At 44.5% G+C, this 14095-nt stretch overlaps 1 protein-coding gene across 4 annotated transcripts in view; it reads right to left on the bottom strand.

Annotated features, from left to right (window-relative positions):
- Positions 1 to 13500, bottom strand: part of TRAFD1 (TRAF-type zinc finger domain containing 1) — a 44994-nt gene extending 31494 nt beyond the window's left edge. For 3 of the 4 annotated variants that reach the window (XM_056536609.1, XM_056536597.1, XM_056536616.1), the window contains exon 1: positions 7757 to 7959. The gene's annotated coding sequence lies outside the window, so the exon portion shown is untranslated. Of the gene's footprint in view, positions 1 to 7756; positions 7960 to 13447 lie in introns of those variants that run through there. The other variant, XM_056536604.1, reaches the window with a different exon arrangement.
- Positions 13501 to 14095: the final 595 nt, after the last annotated feature.

Raw genomic sequence — 14095 nt, 5'->3', positions numbered from 1 at the left:
ATAAGAGTATTAGTTTGTGGACCAGGAAATATTGATTTCTAAAATGTCCCAAAAGAGGGTTGTGTGTGGATATGACCATACAATATGGAGAAAAGTCTCTTTATTGCCACAATCTCCCCAACAGACTGAAGAAGTTTCAGGATTTTCTTAACCCCTTAAGGACTCAGGGTTTTTCAGTTTTTGCACTTTCGTTTTTTCCTCCTTACCTTTTAAAAATCATAACCCTTTCAATTTTCCACCTAAAAATCCATATTATGGCTTATTTTTGGCGTCATCAATTCTACTTTGCAGTGACATCAGTCATTTTACCCAAAAATTCACGGCGAAGCGGAAAAAAAAAAAATCATTGTGCGACTAAATTGAAGGAAAAAAAACACCATTTTGTAACTTTTGGGGGCTTCCGTTTCTACGCAGTGCATATTGCAAAAAATTACATCTTATTATTCTGTAGGTCCATACGGTTAAAATGATACCCTATTTATATAGGTTGGATATTGTCGTACTTCCGGAAAAAATCATAACTACATGCAGGAAAATGTATACGTTTAAAATTGTCATCTTCTGACCCCTATAACTTTTTTATTTTTCCACGTACAGGGCGGTATGAGGGCTCATTTTTTGCGCCGTGATCTGTGAGTTATCGGTACGATTTTTGTTTTGATCTGACTTTTTGATCACTTTTTATTCCTTTTTTAATGCTATAAAAAGTGACCAAAATACGCTTTTTTGACTTTGGAATTTTTTGGCGCGTACGCCATTGACCGTGCAGTTTAATTAATGATATATTTTTATAGTCAAAACATTTACGCACGCGGCGATACCACATGTGTTTATTTTTTTTATGGGAAAAGGGGGGTGATTCAAACTTTTATTAGGGAAGGGGTTAAGTGACCTTTATTAACACTTTTTTTACATTTTTTTTGCAGTGTTATAGGTCCCATAGGGACCTATAACACTGCACACACTGATCTCTCATGCTGATCACTGGCATGTATTAACAAGCCTGTGATCAGTGTTATCGGCGCTTGACTTCTCCTGCCTGGATCTCAGGCACGGAGCAGTCATTCATCGATCGGACACCAAGGAGGCAGGTAAGGGCCCTCCCGGTGTCCTGTAAGCTGTTTGGGATGCCGCGATTTCACCGCAGCGGTCCCGAACAGCCCGACTGACTAGCCGGGATACTTTCACTTTAGAAGAGGCGGTCAGCTTTGACCGCCGCTTCTAAAGGGTTAATACCGCACATTGCCAAAATGGGCTGAGTCCTTAAGGGGTTAATTAAAGGTGTACTCCACTGAAATTTTTATTTTTTTTAAATCAACTGGTGCCGGAAAGTTAAACATATTTGTAAATTACTTCTATTTAAAAATCTTAATTCTTCCAGTACTACTTAGCTGCTGTATGCTTCACAGGAAGTTCTTTTATTTTTGAATTTCCATTCTGTCTGACCACAGTGCTCTCTGCTGACACCTCTGTCCATGTCAGGACAGTTCTTGACATGGACAGGTGTCAGCAGAGAGCACTATGGTCAGACAGAAAGGAAATTCAAAGAGAAATGAACATCCTCTGGAGCATGCAGCAGCTGATAAGTACTGGAAGGATTAAGATTTTTAAAGGGGTACTCCCACCCTAGACATCTTATCCCCTAGATAAAGGATAGGGGATAAGATGTCTGATCGCGGGGGTCCCGCCGCTGGGGACCCCCACATTATTGCATGCGGCACCCACTTGTTTTTTCACCGGAACCGCTGGAGGGTCTGAGCTGCGACTCCGGGAACGGAAGTCCATGACGTCAGGACTCCGCCCCTGTGTGACATCACGCCCCCTCCCATAGACTTGCATTGAGGGGACGGGCGTGACGTCACACGGGGGCGGAGTCCTGACGTCATGGACTTCCGTTCCCGGAGTCGCGACTCAGACCCTCCAGCGGTTCCGGTGAAAAAACAGGTCCCCCAGCGGCGGGACCCCAGCGATCAGACATCTTATCCTCTATCTTTTGGATAGGGGATAAGATGTCTAGGGTGGGAGTACCCCTTTAAATAGAAGTAATTTACAAATCTGTTTAACTTTTTGGCACTAGTTGATTTAAAAAAAAAAAAAAAATATATATATATATATATATATATATATATATATATATATATATATATATATATATATATATATATATAAGTTTTCCAGTATAGTACCCCGTTAATTATTAATGGGATTCTGCCACTCAGTTTACATTCGGATTCCGCTGGCGGAAACTCCCGGAGATGTCCCAGCACTGCGCTGTAGTGAACGGGACGGCCCTTACTGTCTGCAGCAGATTCTGGAAGGGGCTGCTGTAAGCAGAATCCCTCCAGAAGGAGATTCTGTAGTGTGAACGAGCATTTACATGGTTCTGCTAGCACAGTGTTTCCCAACCAGGGTTCCTCCAGGTGATGCAAAACTACAACTCCCAGATTCTGGAAGGGGCTGGGAGTTGTAGTTTTGCAACATCTGGAGGCACCCTGGTTGGGAAACACTGTGCTAGGCCATTCTACTAAGGATGGGTGCGATTCTCTCTGCCCACAGCTACTGATTGATCACTTTCTGCCTATGCACAGTTTCAGCAGACAGATGCCAATGAGTGACTGGTGGGCAGAGGGAGCAGGTCCTCATGAGTATTGAGGACTACTGAGAGCATAAACATAATTGAGAAAACCAGGGGAGGAAATCAGCAAAACTGCTTCACAGAATGATCGGATACATTGTTGTGATCATAATCTCTGTCACTAGGTCATGCTGCCCCTAAAAATTCAAACCAGATCCTCTTATCCATACACATATCTACTACACTCAACATTAGAAATGCTTGTGGAAACTTAGATGCGGCCCCTGCATATCTTACACACCTTTTACTTTGGCAATTGTTCCATAGATCTGCTATGTAAGGTAAAACTAGAACAGGTCAGACCTGTAACCATGATGTCACCTGGGCAGCGTCAGGATGAGATGGCAGGAGCAGTTCTAGAATTGGCACCATCAGAATGAGTTCACACTAATCTACCATCTGTGCCTTTACCCTAAAGCTATGCACGCCTAGAGTTTGTGAGACGTAAAATGGCCCCAAAACAGCCCTTCTACGTCTCAAGAAATGCCTATTTTTACCCCTCTCATATACTGGACAGATCATTCCTGCTGCTTGTGTCCTATACAACTGATCCTGAACAGACAAAGATGCCAGGTAGGGACGCCCAATACCATTTTATTTTAATTTTATTTTTTTTAAAGGACTAAGCGTTTTTCCACTTTCATTTATTCCTCCTTACCTTTTAAAAATCATAAACCTTTAAATTTTGCACCTAAAAGTCCATATGATGGCTTATTTTTTGCACCACCAATTCTACTTTGTAATGACAGTCAGCGAAATAGGAAAAAAAATAATCATTGTGCGACAAAATTGAAGAAAAGACACCATTCTGTTACTTTTGGGGGCTTCCATTTATACGCAGTAAGTTTTTCAGTAAAAATAACACCTTATCATTCTGTAGGTCCATACGGTTAAAATGATACCCTACTTATATAGGTTTGATTTTGTCGTACTTCTGGAAAAAATCATAACTACATACACGAAAATCTATACGTTTAAAATTGTCATCTTCTGACCCCTATAATTTTATTTTTCCGCGAACAGGGCGGTATTAGGGCAAATTTTTTGCACCGTGATCTGAAGTTTTTAGCGTTTTTTGTATGATCGGACTTTTTGATCGCTTTTAATTTATTTTTTTATTATATAAAAAGTGACCAAAAATACACTATTTTGGGATTTTTTTGCGCATACGCCATTGACCGTGCGGTTTAATTAACAATATATTTTTATAATTCCGACATTTCCGCATGCAACGATACCACAGATGTTTATTTTTATATACAGTTTTTTTTTTTTGGGGGGGGGGGGGGTTTATGGGAAAAGGGGGTGATTCAAACTTTTGTTAGGGAAGGGGTTAAATGATCTTTATTAACTTTTTGTTTTTGCAACGTTAGGAATAGAATCACCACAATTAGGTGGAAGTACTCAAGGTAGGTAGGGAATCCCAATTTATTATTAGGTAGAAGCCCCGAGTACATAGGGAATCTCTCCCCCCCGATTTGGTAGAAGCCCCTAGTAATTAGGAAATCCCTATATTAGGTAGAAGCCTCCAGTAGGTTAAAGGGGTTATCCAGGAAAAAAAACATATTTATATATCAACTGGCTCCAAAAAGTTAAACAGATTTGTAAATTACTTCTATTAAAAAATCTTAATCCTTTCAGTATTTATGAGCTTCTGACGTTAAGGTTGTTCTTTTCTGTCTAAGTCCTCTCTGATGACACGTGTCTCGGGAACTGCCCAGTTTAGAAGCAAATCCCCATAGCAAACCTCTTCTAAACTGGGTGGTTCCCGAGACACGTGTCATCAGAGAGCACTTAGACAGAAAAGAACAACCTTAACTTCAGAAGCTCATAAGTACTGAAAGGATTAAGATTTTTTAATAGAAGTAATTTACAAATCTGTTTAACTTTCTGGAACCAGTTGATTATATATAAAGTTTTTTCCTGGAATACCCCTTTAATAGGTAGGGAATCCCTCTATTATGTAGAGAAGGAAGGGAATGCCCTAGTAGATAGGTAGGTAGATGCCCTCATCAAGTCATTTTCCCCCAAAAGTCCCCTGTATAAAAAAAGAAAAAAACAACAATAAAAATCCTACTCACTACTACAGTAGAATCTCCCAATAGCCGACACTCACGGGGAATAAAAAAAGTGTACACTAGAGCTGGGCGGTATGACCAGAAATGTGCATCAGGGTATTTTTGTAACTTATGGCGGTTCCGCGGTATATAACGTTATTTCACCCCCCCCCCAAATCATGTGACACGCGAGCGCTGTTCTGCTTGGCACCCCCCTCCCCACACAATTATTTATCAGCCCAGTGCTGCGCTGTCCCCATCGGGGAACTAATCACATGTCACCCGCAAGTGCTGCCCTCCTCATTATCCTGTTTGTTGCGGGCCGCCGGCGCTGGAATTCTGTACGCTGTATCCCTATGCCCGGTGTAGTGAATAATTATGTGTCTTGAAGCGTACAACTGCAAAAGATAAACAAAATAAACTTTAACTCACCTCCTGTTGGTCCGATACCGGCCTCACCTGCTTCCTGGGGATGGGAACGTCAGAGAGCCGTCAACCTTTCAAGGGCCGCGGCGATGTTCCGCCTCGGCCGGTGATAGGTTGAGCGCACTTTCATGTAAGAAGTGCGTTCAACCTATCACCGGCCGAGGCGTAACATCGCTGCGGCCGGTGATAGGCTGACGGCTCTCCAATGGGTGAAGTGAGTTAAAGTTTATTTTGTTTATCTTTTGCAGCCCGTGCATAGGGATACAGCGTACAGTATAGAGTTCCAGCGCCGACGGCCCGCAACAAACAGGAGGACGAGGAGGGCAAAGCTTGCGGGTGATATGTGATTAGTTCACCGATGGGGACAGCGCAGCGATGGGCTGATAATTAGTTGGGGGGGGGGGGGGGGCAGAACAGCGTTCGCTGGTGACATGTGATTAGTTCCACGATGTGGGGACAGCGCAGCGCTGAGTTGATAATTCAGTCATTCCCGAGGGGGAGGGGCCGAACTGGTATTGCGGTATGGGAAAAATTCATATCGTGCAAAACAAAAATTTCGGTATTCGGTATGAACCCGTATACCGCCCAGCCCTAGTGTCCACTATTGAGAGATGTCCCTTATTGGGTAATAGGCTCAAAATTCTTCCTAAATGACGGAATACTGTGCTGTACTCACTCCAGAGTGTAATTACCAATAAAACACTATAAAAAGTAATATTACAGTAGAATCTCCCGGTGTTGTTAAAGGAGTACTCCGGTGCACACTTTTTTCATTTTATCCCGTCCGGGCTGCAAAATAAAAGAAAACACACTTTCTCTTACCTGCCAACGAGCCCTCGGAGCTCCGGTACACTCCGGTACAGGTGTTCGGTCCACGGGCTGTATTCTTCTTACTTCCTGTTAGCCCGGCACGTCACACGGAGCTTCAGCCTATCACCGGCCGAGGCGGGACATCACTGTGGCCGGTGATAGGCTGAAGCTCCGTGTGACGTGCCGGGCTAACAGGAAGTAAGAAGAATACAGCCCGGGGACCGAACACCTGTACCGGAGTGTACCGGAGCTCCGGGGGCTCGTTGGCAGGTAAGAGAAAGTGTGTTTTCTTTTATTTTGCAGCCCGGACGAGATAAAATGAAAAAAGTGTGCACCGGAGTACTCCTTTAAACCTCCCCTTACACCCACCCCCCTCCCGTGTATCATTGCATCCCCCAAAGGGATAAAAGGGGGAATAAGAGGGCACAGGGGTGGCAGCGGGGCCCTGGGCCCCTTACTGGGGTATGGCTGTACTCCCTGACGGTGGCTCTGTGTACAAAGTAGGGCCGGCACATAAGCCTGGTTGTCCCCTATTGGAGGTGTTTTGTCTTCTATTGTGCCCTATTAGGTGCGTGTTTGCGACCGCTATTTGGAATGTCCCCTATTTGGAGGGTGCAAATACATTAAGTCTAAGGCTAGGTTCAGACTACGTAATTTCCGCCGGAATTTCCGCTTTGAAATTTCCGGCAGAAATTCTGCTTACTATAATGCATAGTGTAGTGAATGGTTTTCCGTTTACAAATTCACACTTCGGAATTTGTGAAGCGGAAAATCCGGATGAAAAATCTGCTAGAAAATTTCCGCCTGAAGAAAGGGGTTGCTCTTTCTTCAGGCGGAAATCCTAGCGGAACACATAGCAGTCTATAGGAGACTGCAGTGTCCGCGCTGTCCTAGCGCCGACTAATTCAGTCGGCACAGGCGGAACTCGGAATCTCCGGGCGGAAATTTTCTGCCCGGAGATTCCGTAGTCTGAACCTAGCCTTAGGGCATGTTCACACTACAGAGTGTGAACGGAATCTCCGCTTGCAGAATTCCGCGAGCGGAGATTCAGTCTGGCAGCCGACGGCGGCGGTAGGACCGCTTGGCACTGCGCTGTCACCATTGACGGCTATGCAGTACTCGCGGACTTCCGCGCAAAGAATTAACATGTTCTTTCTTTGCGCGGAACAATTTAAGCGGTGGAATTGTCCGCCGCTGAAACGCCACAGTGTGAACAGGTCTCGCAGAGACCCATTCACACTAATGTTAAATTCCACGGGAATTCCGTAGTGCGAACATACCCTTATGGGACTTAAAAACTGTCCGCTATGGGGAGACGTCCCCTAATGGGAGATTTCACTGTACTATCCTTTGCTCTGTTTGTGGTGCAGGACCTGTGGAGCGATGAGATGATCGGCCAATGAAGAGACCTCAGCACAGGTGGGCAGGGAAAGGGAGAGGACTTTGTGTTTTTTATTAATGGTCTGAAGTGCTCTGTATGGGTATATCCCTAATGCCAGGTAATCTGCAAGCCACAAGCGTCTACCACCTCTGCCCCTGTGTACTTTTATATGTGTTAAAGGGATATGACTACTAATGGAGCAAACATGTGGCTCTCCGACTACGACTCTCATCATGCTGAGGAGCCACAGGTTTAGGAGCGCTTTAGATAATGGGATGGTTGTAAAGCCGGGCACAGTGCAGAGAGAAGCCATGAATCACCATGACACAGAGGAAACACGGAGCAGGCGCCCTTTATCCCCCCCCCCAACTCCGTGCTGGGACTTGTAGTGCTGTACAGTCTACACATATATACCACAGCCTTCAGGGGAAAGCTCCATTGTCTTACCCGATAATAGAAGAGCACAACACCCGGCTGTCACCAACGGCTGCTCCGCTCCTCAACACTCCAGGGCTCCAATAAACTGGAGACACCAGGGATGACGTCACGGTCAGGTGGGCGGTCACATGGGTGGGAGGAGTCGTGAAGTTTAGTTTTGTTTCTGTATCCCAGTGTTTCCCAAACAGGGTATCTCCAGCTGTTGCGAAACTACAACTCGCAGCATGCCCGGACAGCCTTCGGCTGTCCGGGCATGCTGGGAGTTGTAGTTTTGCAACAGAGCACCCTGTTTGGAATGTTCTATTCCAGGCGTAGGCAATCTTCGGCGCTGCACATGTTTTGTACTATATTTCCCATGATGCTTTGGCAGCATTTTGGCTATATGACCATCCAGGAAGAAATAGTCCAAAATATCTCTGCTCTAGGCAGTAGTTTCTATGTTTGTTTCATGTTGTTGCAAAACCTGTTGCATCTTGGGAGTTGTAGTTTTGCAAGAACTGGAGAGCAGGCTGAACTCCAGTGTTCTCTTTTGGCTGGAAGGATGGAGGTTTATCATAACATGTCCAGACGAAAAGTTGCTGAGTTGCCCATAGCAACCAATCAGACTGCTTCTTTTATTTTTGAAAAGGCCTCTGAAAAATGAAAGAAGCGATCTGATTGGTTGCTATGGGCAACTCAGCAACTTTTCCTCTGGATGGTTTTGATAAATCTCCCCCTTGGTGTTTGTCATGCACAGGTGTCTATATGTGTTAATGTGTCATTTGGAAAAACCTTCAATATCAGAATTTTTGATCAGTCGGAGATCCAGTGCTGAGATCCCCACTGCTCATTAGAGGAGCAGGGAAAAGTACAAGGTTATACACTTCACCAGCTTCAGGAGCCCCCAACCAATCAATTCTGGCTATTTTGCTGCCTTAGGGCATGCCTACTGAGCCATCTTCTGGAGGACATCCCTACTGTGCCATCTTCTGGAGGACATGCCTACTGCGCCATTATCTGGAGGAGATACCTACTGTGCCATGTTTTGCAGAACATGCCTACTGCACCATCTTCTGGAGGAGATGCCTACTGGCCTACTGCACCATCTTCTAGTGCACATGCCTACTGAGCCATCTTCTGGAGGACATCCCTATTGTGCCATCTTCCAGAGTACATGGCTACTGCACCATCATCTAGAGGACATACCTACTGTGCCAAGTTCTGCAGAACATGCATACTGCACCATATTCTGGAGGAGATGCCAACTGGCCTACTGCACCATCATCTAGTCCACATGCCTACTGAGCCATCTTCTGGAGGACATCCCTATTGTGCCATCTTCCAGAGTACATGGCTACTGCACCATCATCTAGAGGACATACCTACTGTGCCAAGTTCTGCAGAACATGCATACTGCACCATCTTCTGGAGGAGATGCCTACTGGCCTACTGCACCATCTTCTAGTGCACATGCCTACTGAGCCATCTTCTGGAGGACATCCCTATTGTGCCATCTTCCAGAGTACATGGCTACTGCACCATCATCTAGAGGACATACCTACTGTGCCAAGTTCTGCAGAACATGCATACTGCACCATCTTCTGGAGGAGATGCCAACTGGCCTACTGCACCATCATCTAGTGCACATGCCTACTGCACCATCTTCTGGAGGGCATGCCTACTGCACCATTTATTGGAGTAGATGTCTACTGCACCATGTTTTGGTGGACATGCCTGCTGTGCCATCTTCTGGAGGACATGCCTACTGTGCCATCTTTTGGAGGAGATGACTACTGTGCCATCTTCTGGAGGACATGGCTACTTCACCATCATCTAGAGGACATGCCTATTGTGCTAAATTCTGCAGAACATGCCTACTGCACCATCTTCTGGAGGACATGCTTACTGCACCATTTTTTGGAGGAGATGCCTACTGCGTCATGTTTTGGTGGACATTCCTACTGCCTCATTCCCTGGAGGAGATGCCTACTGTGCCATATTCTGGAGGACATTCCTACTGCCTCATTCCCTGGAGGAGATGCCTACTGTGCCATATTCTGGAGGACATTCCTACTGCCTCATTCTCTGGAGGAGATGCCTACTGCGCCATGTTCCGGTGAACATGATTACTCTTCTGGAGGCCGTGCCTACTGTGCCATTTTCTGGAGGCCGTGCCTACTGTGCCATCTTCTAAAGGACATGCCTACTGCGCCATCTTCTGGAGGAGATGCCCACTGTGCCATCTGCTGGATGACATGCCTACTGCGCCATCTGCTGGATGACATGTCTATTGTACCATCTTCTGGAGGATATGCCTACTGCGCCATTTTCTGGAGGAGATGTCTACTGCGCCATGTTCTGGTTCACAAGCCTACTGTACCATCTTCAGGAGAACATGCCTACTGCCCCATCTTCTGAAGGACATGCCTACTGCCCCATCTTCTGAAGGACATGCCTACTGCCCCATCTTCTGAAAGACATGCCTATTTCCCCATCTTCTGGATGACATGCCTATTGCCCCATCTTCTGAAGGACATGCCTATTGCCCCATCTTCTGTATGACATGCCTATTGCCCCATCTTCTGGATGACATGCCTACTGCCTTATCTTGTGGAGAACATGCCTACTGCCCCATCTTCTGAAGGACAGGACTACCGCGTCATCTTCTGGAGGAAATGGCTACTGCGCCATCTTCTGGAAGACATGCCTACTGCGCCATCCTCTGGAGGACATGTTTACTGCACATTCTTCTGGACGTCATGTCTACTGCACCATCTTCTTAAAGATGACCTAAGGCAAACCCCCCCCAAAATGGGATAGCAGTCCCAGTCGTCCGACCCCCCCCCCCCCCCTAAAGCGGTGAGACATCTTATCTCCTATCTTTTGGATAGGGGATAATATGTCTAGCACCGGAATATCCCTTTAAAGAATATTTTGTTTTACTTATTCTATTGTTAACATTCTTCCTCTTTTTTTCAGTTTTCAGTTTCATTTTTCCTTGCAAAATGTGATGACATATAGCTAAAATATGTAATTCCTTGTAAAAAATGTGGTTCAGTCTGTGGGACCCCTACCCATTGTTCCTTCTATAGAATGCAGGACGCTGGAGCTATTGCCTATAAACCACATGACTCAAACTAATATTTTGCTCTTGAATGTATAGTTATTGGGTGTTATCCAAATGGCACAAAATATTTGTCAAGACATTTTGCAGTCCATAAATAGAATAATATACTATTATACTATAAAATTCCAGTATAATAATGAAATATACCAATTGCCACAGAATGGGAAAGCGCTAAAGAAGTTTTCACTATTTAAAACCACAGCTCCCAGAATGACTTAAAGGGGTACTCCATCTGAAAACATTTTCTTTTAAATCAACTGGTGCCAGAAAGTTAAACACATTTTTAAATGACTTCTATTTAAACAAAAATCTTAATCCTTCCAGTACTTATCAGCTGCTGTATGCACCACAGGAAGTTCTTTTCTTTTTGATTTTTTTCAAATTTCTGACCACAGTGCTCTGCTGACACCTCTGTCCATGTCAGGAATTGTCCAGAGCAGGAGAAGTTTGCTATGGGGACTTGCTCCTGCTCTGAACAGTTCCTGACATGGACAGAGGTGTCAGCAGAGAGCACTGTGGTCAGACAAAAAGGAAATTAAAAAAGAAAAGAACTTCCTGTGGAGCATACAGCAGCTGATAAATCCTGGAAGGATTAAGATTTTTAAAAAGAAGTAGTTACAAATCTGTTTAACTTTCTGGCACCAGTTGATTAAAAAAACATATTTTCCATCAGAGTACCCCTTTAACCCTTTAAGGACTCAGCCCATTTTGGCCTTAAAGGGGTAGTCCAGTGGTGAAAAACTTATCCCCTATCCTAAGGATAGGGGATAAGTTTGAGATCGCGGGGGGTCCGACCGCTGGGGCCCCCTGCGATCTCTCTGTACGGGGCCCCCTCTCTCTTCCGAGATAGCGGGTGTCAACCCCCGCACGAGGCGGCGGCCGACACGCCCCCTCAATACATCTCAATGGCAGAGCCGGAGATTGCCAAAGGTAGCGCTTCGGCTCTGCCATAGAGTTGTATTGAGGGGGCGTGTCGGCCGCCACTTCGTGCGGAGGTCGACACGCCCCCTTCCCGTGGGCTGTCGGGGCTCCGTACAGGAGATCGTGGGGGGCCCAAGGGGTCGGACCCCCCGCGATCTGCAACTTATCCCCTATCCTTAAGATAGGGGATAAGTTGCAAACCACTGAGTCACCACTGGACTACTCCTTTAAGGACAATTTAATTTTTACGTTTTCATTTTTTCCTCCTCGCCTTCTAAAAATCATAACTCTTTTATATTTTCATCCACAGACTAGTATGAGGGCTTGTTTTTTGCGCGACCAGTTGTCCTTTGTAATGACATAACTCATTATATCATAAAATGTATGGCGCAACCAAAAAACACTATTTTTGTGGGGAAATTAAAAAGAAAAACGCAATTTTGCAAATTTTGGAAGGTTTCATTTTCACGCCGTATAATTTACGGTAAAAATGATGTGTTCTTTATTCTGAGGGTCAATACGATTAAAATGATACCCATTATTACATACTTTTATATTATTGTTGTGCTTAAAAAAAATCACAAACTTTTTAACCAAATTAGTACGTTTATAATCCCTTTATTTTGATGACCTATAACTTTTTTATTTTTCCGTATAAGCGGCGGTATGAGGGCTCATTTTTTGTGCCATGATCTGTACTTTTTTTTTATACCACATTTGCATATAAAAAACTTTTAATACATTTTTTATAATTTTTTTTATAAAATGTATTAAAAAAAGTAGCAATTTTGGACTTTTTTTTTTTTTTACGTTCACCGTACGGGATCATTAACATTTTATTTTAATAGTTCGGACATTTACGCACGCGGCGATACCAAATATGTCTATCAAATTTATTTTTTACGCTTTTTGGGGGAAAATAGGAAAAAACGGACGTTTTACTTTTTTATTGGGGGAGGGGATTTTTCACTTTTTTTTACTTTTACATTTTTTAACATTTTTTTTTTACACTTGAATAGTCCCCATAGGGGACTATTCATAGCAATACCATGATTGCTAATACTGATCTGTTCTATGTATAGGACATAGAACAGATCAGTGTTATCGGCTATCTTCTGTTCTGGTCTGCTCGATCACAGAGCAGAAGACGACGGGAGCCGGAAGCAGGAAGGTGAGGGGACCTCTGTGCGGCATTCTGAATGATCGGATCCCCGCAGCAGCGCTGCGGGCGATCCGATCGTTCATTTAAATCGCGCACTGCCGCAGATGCCGGGATCTGTATTGATCCCGGCACCTGAGGGGTTAATGGCGGACGCCCGCGAGATCGCGGGCGTCGGTCATGCTGGCGGGTCCCTGGCTGGGGTCAGCAGCTGGGATCAGCCGCGCATGACACGGGCATCGCTCCGATGCCCGCGGTTATGCACAGGACGTAAATGTACGTCCTGGTGCGTTAAGTACCACCGCACCAGGACGTACATTTACGTCCTGCCTCCTTAAGGGGTTAAGCAGTGGTAAGGTTATGCTGGGAGTTGTAGTTTCACTCACCATAACTGTAGAACTTACAAGTGACTACAGCACAGATGGGACATAGTGAGGAGAATACACAATATTATCAGTAACTATAGGTGATGTCTTCTCTATAGTCTTTCCTTATCTAATTCAGATGTACATACCGCCAGGACTTGTTCCAGTTAAATCTTCTCTCTGCAGAATGTGACGCCCAGATGGCTCCTCACTATGTCAGTGCACTCTCATCCTCTATATGAAAACAATTATTATTATAAACTTGCCAGACACTGTATCCTCTAAATATAATACTACTATACACTGCATTTTTTGAATATAAACCTTCCACACACCGTACCCTCTGAATATAAATCTGCCACATACTGTACCCTCTGAATATAAATCTGCCATATGCTGTACCCTCTAAATATAATACTGTCACACCGTACCCTCTGAATATAATACTACCACACATCGTACCCTCTTACTATAAATCTGCCACATACTGTACCCTCTGAATATAAATCTGCCACATACTGTATCCTCTAAATATAATACTGTCACACCCTACCCTCTGAATATAAATCTGCCACATACTGTACCCTCTTAATATAAATCTGCCAAATGCTGTACCCTCTAAATATAATACTGTCACACCGTACCCTCTGAATATAATACTACCACACATCGTACCCTCTGACTATAAATCTGCCACATACTGTACCCTCTGAATATAAATCTGCCACATACTGTACCCTCTAAATATAATACTGTCACACCTTACTCTCTGAATATAATACTACCACACACTGTAT

Source organism: Hyla sarda, chromosome 1 (genome assembly GCF_029499605.1).
Source record: "Hyla sarda isolate aHylSar1 chromosome 1, aHylSar1.hap1, whole genome shotgun sequence".
Classification (NCBI taxonomy): domain Eukaryota; kingdom Metazoa; phylum Chordata; class Amphibia; order Anura; family Hylidae; genus Hyla; species Hyla sarda.
This window is presented reverse-complemented; position numbering and strand designations above follow the sequence as displayed.